The sequence below is a fragment of the Neolamprologus brichardi genome, chromosome 9 (genome assembly GCF_056152115.1).
Source record: "Neolamprologus brichardi isolate AB-2024 chromosome 9, ASM5615211v1, whole genome shotgun sequence".
NCBI classification, from domain to species: domain Eukaryota; kingdom Metazoa; phylum Chordata; class Actinopteri; order Cichliformes; family Cichlidae; genus Neolamprologus; species Neolamprologus brichardi.
Window position 1 is genome coordinate 38336712 of NC_142112.1, and position 14667 is coordinate 38351378.

At 43.3% G+C, this 14667-nt stretch overlaps 1 protein-coding gene across 1 annotated transcript in view; it reads right to left on the bottom strand.

Annotated features, from left to right (window-relative positions):
- Window positions 1–14667, bottom strand: part of LOC102799570 (sodium channel protein type 3 subunit alpha-like) — a 281657-nt gene that overhangs the window by 153998 nt on the left and 112992 nt on the right. The gene's annotated exons all lie outside the window — the stretch shown is intronic.

A 14667-nucleotide genomic window follows, 5' to 3' on the forward strand; every position in this document is an offset into this window, starting at 1 on the left:
AGCCCAAGTTTGATTGACAGATTTTTGTTTTCTGACATTTTTATTATTGATTTTATCTCTATTACTTTTCATTTATATTATTTCATCTATTTTCTAATTGCTCTTGATTTAATTGAATCCTGTTTTACTTAAGCCAGAGCTTCCCAAAGTGTGGGGCCCACCCCCTACGGGGGGCGCAGTATGAAAAGGGGAAAAAAGACCCAAAATGCTTGGACACTGCTAGCACTGGGCGCCTACAGAAACGCAAAGCAGGAGATGAAGCATCGCTGAATATGTTTCCAAACCAACTTCATTCTAAGCCAAAGACTAGAAAATATGGTGAAGCATGTCTGCCCTTTGGTTTCACCTGCACAAGTGCTGAGGTAGGTCTCCCTGCAGGATTGGTTTTCCCTGCGTCGGGAGCAGCGCTGGGCTGTTTAAATCACGGATAAACAGGATCCCACATTCTTGATTTTTAGTTCACAAACATTTCTCATAATGACTAACTACTCCCGACATGTTGGAGATGTTAGCTCTTTATACAGTAAAGTTACAGTGGGATACAAATAACATCAGGCTGATCCTGTCACGATTTGTTCCCTCGGACAAACAGGATCCCACAGCTGTTTATGTTTTTAAACCCATTTTGCACAGAGAGATTTTTTGAAAGATGTATTGATCGCAATGTTGAATATTATTACACAGGAAAAAAACAACTACACGTAAAATAATCACACCGTGACGCCTCTGCCTTTGTAAACAGAGGGACAGTAACTGCGTGTGTATGTAAGCGTGTAAAACCTGCAGACAGTCAGATTAACAGTATTTCGTCTCTATCATTCTGCAATTCATCTCATGTAAACAATAACATGGCGCACAGCGTGACGTGAAAAAAGGCACATACTTTTGACGTTGCGTGATGAACTCGTCCACACGTAAACGCAAAAAATCTCAGTTTTCGGTGATTCAAAACGCCATTTACGTGTGGACGAAACAGCTGCGTTTTCAAAAATACCGGTGTAGGTGTGGACGCAGCGTAAAAGAGTTCATAGTTTATTTTATTACTACCTGTAATTTACTGCAGATTATTTGTATTTGCTTAATTGTTTACTAAATGTTTGAGATGTGAAATAAACCACAATGGAGCAAAATATGGGTGTGTGTGGTTGGAGGATGTGTGCGCGTGCGTGTGCGTGTGTGTGTGCGTGCGGGGGGGGGGGCGAACATTTTTCTTGTAAAACAAAGGGGGGCCTAGCAAAAAAAGTTTGGGAACTGACTTAAGCCCTGAATTATTTTCAAAAATCTTTATGTCATGTTTATGTTAAGACCTCAGACTCTAATAAGCGTGATCGAAATATTATTTTTGCGCTGCACACTGACATGTGGAAGGTAACAGAACACAACCTAAAATGTCAAAGTAATATAACTTCAAGCTAATAAAAGATGTAGTTGTAAACTACTTTGTGTTATTGTGTATTGTGTTATGAACGGTATATGCAGTGTTTAGACTGGTAGGCGGGCCTGTGGCAGTCTGCAGTGATGATAATCCATCCACCTCCAGAGGCCATCAGGAGACTCGATGATGGGTTGCTAGAGAGAACCTTCACTCTCTCAGATATACACTGTTAGGTGTAACTGTTGCCGTTCTTTGTCAAATCTCTTGCACACGATATAATAAAGCCTCTTTAATACAACAGTTCAGTTAAGATTTTTGTGGAGCGACTGTATTTATGGTTAAATTAATCTGTTCTGGCCACAAAGCAAATTCAGCTCCACTTATGCTGCTACAACCACAGTGGAGACACTTAATTAACAACTGCTTCTCTTCCTAATGACAAAAAAGACACAACTCACTCTTTATCGCTTGTTTTCTGCCAAGCTTTACATGTGTTCATAATTATTTGGCGGTAGAGAGGCAGAGGAGGATGAATAAACTGGATCAAATTAAAAGCCAGCTACTTACAGACAACACTCAGTTATAAGAACAACCCACACTGGAAGAATAAAATGAACTTTATTGATCCCTAAGGGCAGAATTAGGTCAAGGCAGCAGTGGAAACACAGGCGTAGGCTGAAGAACCAGGCGAGAAAGAACATTAATTAAAATACAATACTAAGAAAAATATGACCTACTGGGATGGAAACGGCATTAACACTGCTGGGATTTCTGCAGACTTTCTTTGAAAGAGGGTTTTTTTCTTCCAAGGAGTGACCAACAGCACACAGTGCAAACACAAAAGGACAGGTGACACCTGAGCTGAGCACAAATAAAACTGTCAGCAGACAGCTGCGTGCGAACACACCCACCGGATGAAAAACAGCATCAGAGTCGACACCGTGACCTTCTCTTCCAGCCTACGTTCAACTCCCTCAGACAAGATAATGCCGACCATCTTGATCATGACCCCTCGTGTCAGCTGTGCTGATGGACCAAACCCTCCCACCACACACACTGAATCATGGGTAACCAGAGGACAAACAGAAGAAAAGGGACAGCGATAGCAGCTCTCCGTACTCAGGGAGAAGTTGTAGGATTGTGAGTGTGTATGTATAACTCAAACAAAGAAACCTAAAACCACAGGTGGCATCATTTGTGCTTTGACTGTGATCTTCCAGCTGTGATTGCGTCTGATAAAACATTTCATACATTTTCTTGCTTATCTAAAATGGCTTTGGAAACATTCTTATGTGTGTGCAATCAGAGCCTGCTCAGATAAGCTCAGTAGATTACAAACAGACTAGAAATGGAAGCTACAAAATCTACATAACTATGTCCTCCTGAGAGCCGAGGAAAACTTTCGTATGATTTCCTTCCTCTTTGGAGCTAAAAGAGGCCACCCAGACACATTTAACCCTTTAAGACTAAGCTAATGCTTCAAACACCTCACCTAGAAAGCATCCAGGAGGCCTATCCCCTCCTCAACCAGCGCGTTCCATCATTAACCCTTTAAGACCTACCATAGAACCAAGTCCGCCAGAGCTTATATTATATGTTTACATGCTGTGGAGCCATTTTTGGGAGCATTTCAAGTTGCTATACATCAATACAACCATTACAGCCTAAATTGTAATAATATGTCTGCATTAAGTGCATAGTGATTACATAAATTGCAAAAAAGTGCAATAAACTACAAACAAATTTAAAATCGTTTTTGTTTTTTTAACATATATTTCTAGTTAGAGAAATTTAAGAGGCTTATCCCTCAAAACTGTAAAAAAGTTGCACAAAATAGTTTCCCACCACAGGAAATTTATTTTGAGTGTCTTCATAGTTTTATTTTTGAAATACACCAATTTTTATACACTGCAGGAAAAACGAAAATAAATATTATAGTGCAAATTTGCAAAAAAGCAGCATATGCATCAAAATAAACTATTTCCAGCAGTGCAATATGAGTCCTAAGCATCCCAGAAACCACACAGAAAGTCATAAAGTCAAGTCAACAAGTTGTTTGTTTGTTTGTTTGTTTTTTGGGGGGTTGTTGTTTGTTTGTTTGTTTGTTTGTTTGTTTGTTTGTTTGTTTGTTTGTTTGTTTGTTTGTTTGTTTGTTTGTTTGTTTGTTTGTTTGTTTGTTTTTGTTTGCTTCTTGCTTTTGGTTGCTGCATTGGGCGACCGTTGCTCAGGGGGTTGGGAAGCGTATCTGTAACTGGAAGGTCGCCGGTTCGATCCCCGGGCTCTCTGTCTTGGTCGTTGTGTCCTTGAGCAAGACACTTCACCCTACCGCCTACTGGTGTTGGCCAGAGGGGCCGATGGCGCGATATGGCAGCCTCGCTTCTGTCAGTCTGCCCCAGGGCAGCTGTGGCTACAACCGTAGCTGCCTCCACCAGTGTGTGAATGCGAGAGTGAATGAATAGTGGCATTGTAAAGCGCTTTGGGTGCCTTGAAAAGCGCTATATAAATCCAATCCATTATTATTATTATTATCTTTGTATTTGCTGTTATAAAATGCAAAATCTAATAAATACTTGAATTATAAAAAAAGTGTCCAAAAATGTCTTTAAATGTCTCATAACTGAGGATTTTTACAGCTTCCAGTGACATGAAGCGGAGGAGAGGCTGTAGCTGTGGCTGGTGAGCTAGTTATAACCTTTTAAGAGCACAGCATACATTAAATATAGTTTTTTTTCATAAATACAATCCACGTTGCATTAATCGGACCAATATTTTGGGAGTGGAAGAAGAAGCAGTAATAATAGTTTATTTGTATCCAACGCAGATCAAACAGTTCTGCTGCACAGATAAAGGAGCGGGTTTCATCAAAGTTCTTTTTCTTTGTACCGAGGAACTGAGAGTGCTTTAGTGCTGCCTCTTATCAGCACACACACACACACAAAGACACACTCTCTCAGTTATCTCCCCGTGGACCAGCGTTTAGGTGGTGGAAGCCTCTTTTGTGTCTTTGGCTAAACATTGGACAGATGTCACATTCACAGCCTCCCGGAGAGCTCATAACTCAAACCAAACACACCCACAGCAGACGGAGGGAGGCAGAAACACACACTCACACGGGCACTCAGACAAAATCAAGCTGCATTCTGAAAACTGTTCTCAATACTGTACTTGAGTTATTGATCAGTGCAGCTTTTAACATAATGTTTTAACCATTTATATCAGAATGAGAGTGCACTGAGAGCTTTATGGCATGTGCAACATTCAGTCACACACACACGCAGGTGAAGATGGAGGTGTATCACCAATTGCCAACAAACACACACAGATGCACAGTTGGAAATGCATCGGTACGAGCAGAAATTAATGCTAAACTAATTTAATGGAACGGCAGAGACGTGGCTACCACCAGCAGGGAACGCTAGGCTAATGCAATGATGAATATCAGCTATATGACGCAGTGTATTCCAGGAAATTCAACCCCCCCGGCAGCTATTTCCTCAGACTTGGGTCCAGCCATATTTCTCGCTAACTGCTCCGATGACAGCAGAGTCTCTCTAAGAGGAAGCTGGGTCAATGATGATTAAAGCCATACACCTCCACCTTTTGAATTTGCTTTTGTGTTTTCTCGTCACATTATGGGGCAAATAAGAGGCTCGAGCTGTTTTCAAGCTTTAATGAGAAAACAGCTTCTCGCCACAGCTGGAATTTCTTATTGGGGACTGCAGGCACGTGAGGCTGAAGTAGATCTGAGTTTCTCATTGGGCAGAATAACATCCAGGTATTTTTTTTTAACACTTACTGGATTTCCTCCTCTTCTGCTACCTTCTCCAGCTCTTCTGCAGATGATACCAAGTGAGCTCAGAGACATATTCTCTCCAGTGTGCCCTGCATCTTCCCCGAGCTTCCACCAATCTGTTAATGCTTCAAACACCTCACCTAGAAAGCATCCAGGAGGCCTATCCCCTCCTCAACCAGCGCGTTCCATCATTAAAGGGGGAACAGCTCCCTTCATAGATAACCCAGTTCTTTTACCTGAATCAGCCGTCCACTAACTTTTCTTGTCTAGTAACTACACACAGTTCATGAAGCTTAGGTGGGATTCCCCATGAGGTCCAAGTACCAACACGTATTCCTATTAATGTGTGTTAACGGCAAACAAAAGGACTTTTTTGGATAATTCACTGAAAAAAATCATATTCTTATAGCAAACAGTAAGAGCTCTCACTGATGTCGACTTAGATGTCAGATTAGATTTGATCTGAGGAGACTATACACCTGAGACGTGAAATTTTGTTCCTGTCCAAAAGCAAAAAAACACCAAACGTCCCTGCTATGGTCCTGGCCATAATGTGTTTTGGTGGCTGTTTCTTGTTCTGTGTCTTTAAGTCTCTGCAGGTCCCTGATTGGATAAGCTGACGGCTGCTGATTGGTCGCCTATTCATGTGGTTGCTTTCAAAATCCCTCACCAGCAGTGGGGCAGCAGCAGACCTGACCCTGGCCTCCAAACTCTGTGATATTTGTGATTCTCATGACCTATTGAGCTTGTTTAAAGTGTGTAAATTAGCCTTCACTTGTAAATAGTCACTGAAGCCGAAGGGGTGAGCTGCCCTGTTGTTTTCTGTATCGTTTCCTGTTTATTCGGTTAGGGAGTTAGGCGTAGCATTTGTCTTTTGTTTGTTCTTTTCATCACGTAGGGTTTAGGTAGCACCTCCTTGACTCATTAAGCTGGTTTTGTTTGTTATTTTGGCCTTTGTTCACCCCGGAGTCACGCTTCAGTTTAGACAATAAACCACTGTTCACGAAGAAATTGGTTTTCCCTCTGTGTAGAGTTTTGGGGATCAGGGCGGGGTCAATCCTTTTCAACTCTTATGTTATGTTCCTGTACCCCTAGACTGGGGCGTAACAGTCCCTTTTTGTTCTTGACTATGAATCCTGGGAAGTGGAAGAATAGCCGTGGCTGAAGTCTTCACCGCAGTTACTCGTATCGCATTTCTAAAGAGGAACATGTCAAGCTGTAATAGATTTTAATAAGATGAGCACAGAACTGGGTACACGGATCAGAGCCAATCAGTTAACAAAGCTAATCATCCACGATCAATGTATTGTACAGTTTTAAATGTCACTTTTAGCACGAATCCCAATATTTTGGCGCTCCAACCGTGAAACCAAAGGGATCTATTGTTTCTTGTAGTGTACATTTCTTTATTTCATCTGTGTCATATCTTTAAAATCAAATGTGTCATCATAGTAACTGAAGATGGTGAAGAAGAAAAGGTCAGAGTCTTATCTTGCAAGTTGTCTCCTCTGCTCACGAGCTTTGGTTGGTGACCAAAACAATGAGATCACCACCACAATCAGCCAAGATTTCCTTCCTTCCCGATGAGTCTCTGTTCACCCTTAGAGAGGAGGTGAGGAGCTCTGAGCTCTGAGCAGATTGCCGTTCCTTCGTGTTCCAAAGCAGTCTGTTAAACCTGAACCGATCAGGACGCCTCCTGGACGGCTCCCTGTGGAGTCCACCTGGGATGCAATCCAGAACACTCTCTGGGTATTTTAAATCCCATCCGGCCTGGGAACGAGCTGAAGGACACGGAGGACATCTGGGCTTTAAAAGAAGCAGCTGAAGATGGATGGATCGTCCAGACAAAAAACACTTGAAGAACTCTGACCCATGCATAAATAATATGCAGTTTTTTGTCTGTCTGAAAGATGTTTCATCCCTTTCTCAGAAATAAGACAGCAATTATGCTGAAAATAAGGTTAAACTTAGAGGGAAAAAGGATCTGACTGCACTTAGAGCTGCAATGACGGCATTTACCAAATCCCTAAAGACTTCTCCATCGTGCTTATCTTAAAAGATATTACACTGAATGTACAGTGGCAGTGTGCAGGCTCAAGATGGAACTCATGAAAGGAGTTAAAACTACACTTGAGTGCATACAAACGGGATATTTCCTCTTTGAGGATTCTGGACGTTACTTCAGAAACTTGTTTTTTGTATTCTGTTTATTTTCCACGAAAATGTTGGCTTAAATCTTCCTGTGACTGTGAACACACTCATTGCTGCCTGAAATGTGAAAATGATTAACTGACAGGTGAAAACAAGCATCCAGATCCAAGCGGGACTGGTTGGATGCGGTTCTGCTGAATCCTCAGAGCAGCAGAAGCAGGAGAATCAGGCTGCCTCAGATCACTTCCTCCCAATGACCTCATGGGTCACATGCTACATGCCATCGAGCTCCAGTGACAAGAATAAGCTAATTAGCATCTGTAACGAGGCAGCCCGTTGGGTCGGCTGTCATTCTGCATCTTAGCTGTCTGCTGCTGTCGGTCGGGGCTTTGCAGGCATGTCAGATGGACCGCACTCACATATTTTACCACATTTTCTTCTTAAAACATTTACAGTCATAGCTTGGAGACTTTTTTGTGATGGTTTTCAGCACTAATTAAAGGCAATACGTCTGAACCCAGTCATGATTGGCTTCCCTCTCTAAAGAATGACTGAAATCTGTCCAATCGACGAGTTTCTGCTCAGCGGGATTACCTCGTTTGAATTCCAGTTTATCCGTCATTCATGTATTTCATTTCAGCTCCGAACAGAAAGAGATTTATCTGCAGAACATCACTCTGACTGTGAGCCAGAGGAAATGAAAAACTGTGGACAACTACCAGGCCTAATTCACAACATTCATTATTCTATAACAGCACTGAGGCACAGCTCGGAGCCGACTCTAGACTTGGATTTGATGTGACACAACATCAGCATTAAGAGCAGAAGGAGCTTCTTTAAGTAGACATTGACCGTGGCAAGACAAACACGATACATCTCATTTGTTTTTAGAAGTTTTAGACTTGATTTTAGGATTTTACTGATCTTGTTTCACTAGCTGGGACCACATCCTCAGAAACGATGAGCGAAGAGGGTGGAGGAGGTATGAACTGGTGCTGCGGTTTGGGGAAGGTCTCGAAGGGGACTGGCGATGGCTCCCGGGCGGGGCAGATCCCCACGTACTAATGAGAAATGAATGAAAGAAGGGAGGAGAAGAGAGGGGAAAAGGGGGGTGAGGGTGGGGCATGGAAATGAGAACAGCGGGTATTGGAGAAGGGGGCGTGAAGGAGAAGTGGTCCCGGTCCTGAAATTGTAGAGATTTCTCACAAGTCCAATTCCATTGCTTCCTAACATGGCTAGTTACTGATGCAAAGCAAAATTGGGGGTTTTCAAGGTTGCTTTTCATCAAATACCGTCCCTCTTCTTACTCCTGGCACAGACGACTGCGATTTACTCTAAGTTGGAGACCATAAAGTAAAAATCAAAAAATTTCCAGCAACAAAAACCAAGAAAAAAAATCTTATGAAAATAGCATGCAGACAGTAGTATAGTCCATCCCAGGGTCTCCTACATTTCAGCCATACCTGCAAAACATCTGAAGGGAGGCAACCAGGAGGCATGCTAACCAGATCTCACTCTGAGCTCCCTCCGAATGTCGAGCTCCTCATTCTACCTCTAAGTCCACGCATCCTATGGAGGAAGCTCATTTCAGCCTATGTATTTGTGCGTAGTGCTGCTCGATTATGGCAAAAATGATAATCACGATTATTTTCACTGAGATCTCGATTATTTGACGATATTTATTTAACAATAACAATGTTGAATAATGACTTTAAAGATTGTCAAAAATAATATAAAATAGTGCAAATACTGATAACAGTGCAAATGTTTGCAATATAAGAAATAAATGAAAAATGTAAACATCTATGTTTAGTGAAGTTTGCAGTGTTGCTCTGTGGTGCAGCTACGACACTGTAGCAAAGTTTACACACTGTGTCTACTTGATCCACGTCTGACTCATGAACCCATAATGTTTCCACACCACTGAAGTTTTTTTACCTCTCTTTAACCAACAGCATCACTCTCCTCTCCAAATAACTTCTGCTGAGCTTTCCGAGCTTCCCTCGGGTCCTCTTAATCAGCGGTCCCCAACCCCTGGGGCTCGGACCGGTACCGGTCCGTGAGTCGTTTGGTACCGGGCCGCGAGAGTTGAGGCTCAGGTGTGAAATGTATAGTTTTCAGGGTTTTTATCAGTTTTCAGCGTTATTTTGTTATCGTTTTTATCGTTAACTCGGTTTTCCTGGGTCTTTTCACGTGTGTTATGAATAAATCTTCTTTTTTCCAGTACCGGTACTAGTTTTATTTTGTTGTATTTATCCGCGACACCTTAAAGGCCGGTCCATGAAAATATTGTCGGGCATAAACCGGTCCGTGGCGCAAAAAAGGTTGGAGACCGCTGCTCTTAATTGTTGTGACACGTGTTCGAAATGCAGAGAGGTGCGCTCGATTTGCCACACGGAGCAGCGCGAGAGTAAAGCACGAGGGAGGGGCTAATAATCGTCTCAGTCATTTTTAATGATCGTTGAAAGCCCAGATCGTAATCGAGATTAAAATTCGATTAATTGAGCAGCCCTAGTTGTGACCTTACTGGTACAATGCCCACATTACTGCTCACACCTCAGCAATCAGGTCTACCTCACTACTAACAGATAAGATCCCAAGATCTTTCATTTCCCTTGCTTAGGGCAAGAACTCCACCCATCCCAGAGGGAACACTTCATAGTGTAGGTGCTGCCTTTCATCCCAGCTGTTTCACACCTGGCTGTCACGCCCGGATGAAGCACGAGACGAGATATATCACAAACAGTTTAAAAATCACTTAAAGTGACACACAAACTTATTAAGATGCCAAAAATAATATCCCAGCGCCCACAGTTGGTCCGTTTCTTTTTATTAATTAGCACAGAGTGTACTTTATCCACGGACTCATACAGCTTGTACTGTGTGCAGTATCGCATTAATACAAACAGACGGCTGCTAAACTTTAATGCAATAGTTTCAGCTTGCAAAAACTTTTCTGAACATGCACTTAGACTATGATTGCAAACAATAATTCTATCAAACATGCCTGCAAATCTGATACCTGCAACTAATGGAGAAGAAGAGTCGGACGGTGCTCTGTGGGTTTAAGCACTTAACATCAGCCGATAAATCCAATAAACCTTCGTGTATACCCTCATCATCCTCGGCGTAACTTCCCCCCCTTTCATGTAATCAGATATTTCATATGTTTGTATGCTTGTAACCTTGCCCCCGAGGCCAGCAGCGTTCCCAGCCCAACCCGACCAGATGCTGTGGAGGGAGGGAAAACGGCATCTCCGGAGCAGAGCCGAGGGTGACGCAGCCTCCAGCGCTGCTTATAAGACACAGCTTTTTCTGTGTCTTTTTACATATTTTGCTCATTACTTGAAAGTGTAAAACATCAGAGCCAATCAGAACCAAGCCCGAAAACAAAATGGCCTTCTACCCCAATACTGCGCAGCCCTGACAAATGCTCTGCGCTTGTCTGATGAAGTGCCTGTGACTCTGTTGCAGCTGGTTGTAGGAGTCACAATGTGTATGTCAGACTGGGTTAGCTCAGTGACCTTTGCCCTCAGGCTCAGTGAATCAGCATCATGCGCGAGCGGAGCAGCTTCAGCACAGGAAGCAGACAACACAGCGATCAACATTGTGACCGCTCGCTCCCTCCTCCAGCTCGCTCTCTGATAACTCGCCCGTTGACTCGTTTTGTGCCCACAGAAAAGCTTCCAATCTCAAAACCAGCACAGAAAACATCACAGAAAGCGCGTGTTCATGTAAAGGTAAATATGGACTCCCAGGCTGTGGTAACGAGAGGAATAAATGACTGCTGACACGTTTATCTGAACAGACTAAAGTGCAATCACAGAACATTCGGCTCCAACGTTAAAACAAGGTGACGGGTGAGGTGAGCATGGCTCATCGTCTCTGCTCGCGCTGCTGCTGCTAAAAAACGGAGGAATATTCAATATGTGAAGAGCTCGTGCTGCTGCTAGCCAATCAGATCACACTATGCAAATATCCTGAGCATGCGAGGTCATCATTGTTCAAAATAAGAAGAAGGTGGTCATTGCGAGGAGTCACCATGTCGCCTTATGAGATGTTTAAGTGGTCGATTTGTTGATCGTACCAACAAAGGTACTTCTCGAACATGAAACGCTGCCCTTACTCAGGAGTCTCAGGTCGTGTCCAAATTCATGGGCTGCTTCCTCCTGAGGCCGCATTTGTAGACCGATTACGTCACAGCGACGCGCCGAAGGCTGTCCAAATTCCTAGACTCCTCCGAATGCAGCCGACAAATGCGTCCCCCTTTTCCCCGAATTTGAAGGATGGGTCGGGTGTGTCCTTCGTGGCCTACCATATCCCAGAATTCATAGCGCGGCCCAGCCAAACTCCAGTTTCCAACAATGACGGGCGCTACTAAGTTTTAAAATTACTCATACTAATCTTTCTGGGTCACAAAATAAACTTTTAACATATTTTCAGGCGAGAAAGTAGCTGTGTAAACATCAAATATCTGCTCGGTTTATCAAGATATCGCATATTTGCAAAAGTGCTTCGACGTTTTCGGAGACGTCTGCTACCCACCAGCTCGATAGCTCGCCGGGAGCTCGAGGGTCACTGAAGCCGCCGCGAACGGCACAACTCCCAGCACATCATTTTCACATCACCGCGGAGTTTCGCTGCTCAGGCTAAACGTAATATATAAGTGACTTAGACAACCTAAAAATGTTATTGTTGGGCTTTTTTCAGTGTTTTGTTTGTCCGTGAGTAAATCGGTTTGGCTGAGATTAAAGTTATTAGATTAGATTAGATAAAATAAAACTTTATTAGTCCCCCGGGTGGTTTTCACACAGCTGACTAAACGTCAAACAGAAAACTGATTAAACAGAAGTGTGAGACGGTCGAGAATTTACACCAGTGTCCTGTTATATTTTAGATAGTAAGGAGCAGACGGCCGAGTTTATTAAACTCCACCGAGACAGCGGTGACGCTAATCAGAAGGCTCGACCGTCCAATTCCACGGCCGTTTACTTCCGGCCTACCCGACCTTCTGAGGACCCACATAGACCGCGAAGGCCGGGTCCTCAGGAGGATGCAGCCCATGAACTTGGACACGACCTCAGTGTCAGGAAGGTGGGTCTCTTTTATAACCTGGTTTTATCACCATAGCAACTAATGCTGAACACATAACCTGGGCTACAGCACCTCACGGGTTCAGAGTTTCAGTCATCAGTGCCACATTTCACTGACTGCTGTAAGATGTATTCCATCAGCAGATAATATATATACACTTACACCCTGCTGAGCTGAGCGTGAGTGAATCCATGCAAAGTGACAAGAATCAAAACACAAACACGGCAGTTTGCTTCCTGTCACCTGATGGACAAACCAGGTGATGAATGCCAGCAGCACCTCTACCCAACATGGGCTTCAACCCTTTTTTCCCCTTTTATTTAAACGAACACCAAAGGACACCTTGCGTAGGGACAACAACAGGTCGGGATGAGAATGCTTTGTTAGCTTGACAAACAGGATAAGGGAAACTTCCTCACCCTCCTAACTCCTCAGATGCAGCAAGCTGCACGGATTCACTGTGTTTTTATAATATTATGTTGGAGTTTTAAGCTCTGTTCAACTTCATCTTCTGCACCCGCGTCACCTCCTTCCCGTGCTTGTTTTCACTCATTTATGTTTTCTATCCTCTTTTCTTCCTTTCATTTCTTTTTTGATGACCCACCTCATCATCCTTACCTCTCACTGTCCTATCTTCTCCTCCTCATCATCTTTCTTTCTCCCCACGTCTTTTATTCTTTTACCTCCTTACTTTCCTCCTTTTGCTTCATTCTACTTCCTCTCTTGTTTCTCTCTGTGGATCTAAAAGATGTTTCTTTGCCTGGTTCTACTGAACACATCTCTCTGCCTCACCTTATGTTTGTTTATCTCTTATTTCTTCTTTATTCCCATCTCTTCACATGCTTTCTCTCCCTCTGTTATCGTCTCTGCTTTGCCTTGCCCTCGTTCGTCTTCCTATCCCTCTGTTTTCTCCTCCCCCTCCCGTCTCATCTAATAGCCTTCTGTCCATCTCCTCCCTCGTTTATCTTCTGCCCTCTGTATCTTCTCCTCTTTCTCTCCCTCCACCCATCCTCCTTTCTGCTTCACTTCTCCTGCACCATCTCATCTTCCTCCCCTCCTCCTCATCGGGTTCATGCCATAGTATGTTTCTGTTTACTTCCTGTTTCACTTGCCTCCTAGTCCTGTTTGCATCTTTAGATGAGTTTCAAATAACGTGGTCAGTTAGCTTCAGGCTAACCGTCTCCCCAGAGGAACAGCTACTTGTCACACACACACACACGCACGCACACGCACACGCTCAGTACTGTCATAGCTGTGTCACTCAGTCCTGCTCTCAGCGTGGTCAGACGCTTCTCCTTTCTGACATGTCACACAACAGTCCAGCACACGGCACCAGCAGCAAGATCCAAACACACGATGAGGCACGCTCATACATCTCATCACGCTGAGGCAGGATCGAAGAGCAGCAACATGAAAAATGAGGAAGTGACAAAAACTGCAGTTCCTCTACTGTCCACTTGAGGCTGCCTTCAGCTGTGAGTCAGTCCTTATAGGCTCTAATGTTAAAATGTCTCAGCAGAAATAATCATGTTTACAGCCTGATATGTGAGAAAAATCCCTGCTTTAGCCTGCAGGGCTAATTTCCTCCTTCACATTAACTGTGCAGGGGTTTTATTCCCTTATGCATTCAGATTTCTCTAAGGTGTAAAGTTAGTGGAGTCACAGGTGGATGGTGACAGCCTGTGCGTTACAGCCTGCCTGCGATATCTGTGCTTCTGTTTGAGTGAGTGAATTTTTCTTCATTAGCATTAATTAGCAGATCAGCAGATGTGCTGTGCACACGTATGAATGCAGCTTCCTGATCAGTACCAGCTAATACAGCTTGTTTGCATTAGCTGGTAGCTTCACAGTCCGGCCTCTTGTCTAAATATGGTCACGTCTGAGCCCCAAGGAGTCTCGACTAAGGACACATCGACACTTGGAGGTGTCTTCAGTAATTATTAGCAACTAATGAAAGGTTTGGAAATTACAAACATGAGATTTCACTTTAGACTTTAGGTCATTTTATTGTAAACAAGAAAAAGGCCAAAAATGGAGCCAGAAAGTTGAGCAGGAGCTACAGCTGACACGACAACATTGCTCTAATGAGATTACCCAACAACCTTTCCCATATTGGAAGAGAAACAGTAAAACAAGCAGATATTGTGTATGAGTGAAATGAGACCTAAAATATAACTGTTGGTAATGGAGAGATTGGTTGTTTCTTTCCATTTCCTTTGCAAACTGGTGATTTTCTTTCTGTGGTGCCCAGAAA